The following is a 3,898-nucleotide window of genomic DNA, read 5'->3' on the forward strand; positions in this document are numbered from 1 at the left end:
ATATTCCTATCACCCAGTTTCAACTCAGGCCAATCTTATTATTAACCCATTTTCTACTCTTTTTCCCATCCCTACTCCCACAACTGTAAAATTTGCAGCAAATTCTAGATACCATAATCTTTTGTGTATATTTTAGTATACATCACAAGGAGGTAAGGACTCTTAAAGTATAACAACAATATCATTATCAAACCTAAAAGTGTTAACAAGAATTCCAGCCAGATGCAGTGGCTCACACCTGTAATTCCAGCATTTTGGGAGGCTGAGGCTAGTGGATCACCTGAGGTCAGGAGTTTGAGACCAGCCTGGCCAACATAGTAAAACCCATCTCTACTAAAAATACAAAAATTAGCTGGGTGTGGTGCTGCACACCTGTAATCCCAGTTTCTTGGGATGCTGAGGCATGAGAATCGCTTGAGCCCAGGAGGCAGAGGTGCAGTGAGCCAAGATTGTGTCACTGTACCCTAGCCTGGGCAACAGAGTGAGACTCTGTCTCAAAAAACAAACAAACAAACAAACAGAAAAGAATTCCATAGTATCTATTAATGAATTATAGTTCATTTTCATATTCACGTGATCATAGTTTTTTTCTTCTGTACATGATTATTTTGCCTGATAATAAAGTATTTTATTTCCTTTTCTTGTTGCACTGAATAGCTCTCCCAGTACAATATTGAATAGCAGTGGTGAATGTGAGTAAAGTATTCAGTTTTTATCTTCACTACTGGCTTTTTAAAAAGTGATTGCTTTAGGATTTACAACACGTATTTTGAACTTTGTTCTCTCTGCTTTAGTTTGGATAATTTTACATTGTTATCTCCTCAAGTTCAGAATCGTTTCTTCTAAAATATCTAATCTATTATTAATCCTGTCCAATAAAAATATCATTTTATGTACTGTATTTTTATTTCTAGAATTTCTGTTTATTTTATAAATATCTTCCATTTTTTCTCATTATGTTTGTATTATTCTTTATATCTTCAAGTATATAAAACATTTAAATGGATATTTTAATATTCTTGTGTGCTAAATTTATCCTCTCTCTTGTTTCTGGGTCTGTTTCTATTCTCTAGTTTACTCTTGATTGAGGGTTACATTTTTTGACTTCTTTATAGGTCTACTAATTTATTTTTGGATGATGGATACTGTGAGTCAAGTTGTGAATAGATAGATGTTGTCATATTCTTTTTTTTTTTTTCGGTCTGAAAAAATAATCCATTTAATTGAAAAACCCAGAGGATACTACACTCCCCAAGATGAAGAAGGTGAAGAGTCCAGACCCCTGCATCACCTCGTAGCCACTTCTGATACTCTTCACGAGGCAGCAGGCAAAGACAATTCCCAAAACCTCGGCAAAAGCAATTTTGAGGGCTGCTGCAGCCACCACCAGCACGTTTTTCCTCAGTCAGCCCCCAGTCTTCTCCACACAGCCCTCCTTACGGATCTGCTTCTCGGTGAAATTAATCCCACAGCCCACAGTGACATTAACGCAGCAGGAGTCGGGGACTCGGTTTTTCAACATGGAGGATATTTTCTCCCAATCTGTGTAGTTAGCAGCCCCACAGCACTTAAAATCTGCCTGCATCCTGTCCAGAATAGAAGCAGTGTGGTTGTTTTTTGGGGAATTCTCCATCAGCTGCCGGAAGTTGTTATTATACTCTGACATTACCTTATCTCTAAACACATAGCCAGCAATGGCTGCGGCCACCTCCAGCAGCACGATAAGAGACAGGAAGATGGCAAACGTGATCATAAGACAGTAGTTCTCCTTGCAGGCCCCGCAGCAGCCCCCAAAGGCCACCAAGAAGAGGAAGACACTCACTGCAATGATGACCACAGGCAACAGGGAGCCAGGGGTAGCCCCCTGGATTATGGTCTGACTCGGGATAAGCTGTGCCCCGACACCCACAGCAATGAGTCCCACTGCACAGGCGCAAAAGGCCAGCAGGAGGACGTAGAGCAAGAACTTCACACATTTCATTCCTCCTTCCACTGCCATGGCTGCTGGGCCTGGGCTCCCCAAGGCTGCGCGCTCCTCTCCCGCCGCGGCGCCGGGGCTCTCTCTCTTACATTCTTTTAAAGAATGTTGAGCTTTGTTAGGGTAGGCAGTGAAATTCATTGTGAATCTGTTTGATCCTTTAGCAAATTATTTTGAGCTCTCTTGTTGGGGATCAGTATCTAGAACAGTCTTCATAGCTATTTTAGCCCCGCTTCTAAAGTATGAGTCTGCAGTCTCTGTAGAATGGTGCATGTATTCAAGAAGGCTTTTCCATTCTGATTAGCAGGAGCTTGAACAGTCTCCGGCGCAATATGAGCTCTGGAAATTAGTTGGCTTGCCCCTTTGATTTGATCTTCATCAAAGTTTAAAGAAGTTTCCAAGTTGTTAGAAATATTTCCACTAATATTTCTAATTTCTTGAGATAAGAGAGTTGAGGGAAAAGTAGAGTAAGTTTACCAAAACCAGAACTTCTTATTAATGAGACTTAACAAAAAATCTGAAAATTATCACTGTTCCTTTCGTCTTATTTATCTTTCACATTCAGTCCTGTAGATTCTGTACCCTAATATTTTTCAGATGTATCTCTCATCTCCATTCCCACCACCACTAACTCAGTTTGAACCCAGAGCAGCCTGGTTTTAAACACTAGCTTCACCACATAATATGTATGTGATCTTGGCTAAATTGATAAATTTCCTGTGCCTTGTTTTCTTCATCTGTAAAATGGGGATAATACTAATATGTAATATTTAAAAAACTATATTAGGCTCAAAGATCTACACCTTGCTTTTTTCCCCCCCCAAATACCCCAACTTTAAGGAGATGCACCTTGCTTTTTAAACTTAAAAAACTTGTTTTGGCTGTTTTTACTACATTTGTACAGATGTTGCACAGATCCACATTATTTAAGAAATGGCTTTCTCTTCCTTTTGCCACCGTCATGGGGTGTGCTTGACTCTGGTTCTTGTCATGTCTTCTCACAAGACTTTCAGGATTAAGCATTTCCTGGCCAAGTAACAATAGCAAGATCGTCTCATTTCCTAGTAGATTCGGATGAAAACTGATAACAAAATCAGGTACAACTCTGAAAGGAGACATTGAAGAAGAACCAAGATGAGTCTATAAGTAATTGCACATGAGATGTGCACTCATTTATGCTGTGTCAAAGTCATGACCATCTCACCATAGCCAGCTGAAAATGTCATCGCTATCTGGACACTTGGACATGTTTTATTTGGAATATAGTTTTTCTCTGTGTATATATTGTGTGTGTGTGCTGGTAGGCTTGCTTCAATAATAAATACGTGAGAACATTATTAAAAAAAAGAAGTGGCTACACAGTATTCCATTGCATATATCAATTATAATTTATTTAACAGTCTCTTCTTGAGAGGCGTTTTAGGTTGCTGACAAATTTTGATATTATAAACAATGCAAGAAATATTATAAATAGATTTTACTGTTCTTTTGCAAATATATTTTGGGTTAAATTTATAGCAATATATTGCCAAATTAAAAGGCATGTGTATTTTAAATTCTGATCAAATATTTCTTCAAAGAAGGGTACCAACTTACAATTTTAGCAGCCACATGTGAGATAATCTACATTCTGATCAACAATACACACTATCAAACTTGAGTTTTGCAAATTAGATGGGTATAACATTTTGGTCTTAATGTTTACTTTTACATTTGTAAAATTATATTGAGTATTTTTATGTGCTTAAGAGCCATTATATCTACTTGCTCTTATTTTTAGTTTGTTTTTCTACTGGATTGCTTTTCAGTTTTATAAGAAACTTTGAAAACTTTCTGTAAATTACAAAAGCTTATAAATTAAGGAAATATACATCTTGCATATAGTTCCTCCCAGCTTGCCACTTTATTATTTTAAACATA

At 37.7% G+C, this 3,898-nt stretch overlaps 1 pseudogene; it reads right to left on the reverse strand.

The window, feature by feature from the left end:
* Nucleotides 1–1,182: 1,182 nt before the first annotated feature.
* Nucleotides 1,183–1,976, reverse strand: LOC101047324 (CD63 antigen pseudogene; annotated as a pseudogene).
* Between the last annotated feature and the right edge of the window lie 1,922 nt (nt 1,977–3,898).

Source organism: Saimiri boliviensis, chromosome 15 (genome assembly GCF_048565385.1).
Source record: "Saimiri boliviensis isolate mSaiBol1 chromosome 15, mSaiBol1.pri, whole genome shotgun sequence".
Taxonomy (NCBI): domain Eukaryota; kingdom Metazoa; phylum Chordata; class Mammalia; order Primates; family Cebidae; genus Saimiri; species Saimiri boliviensis.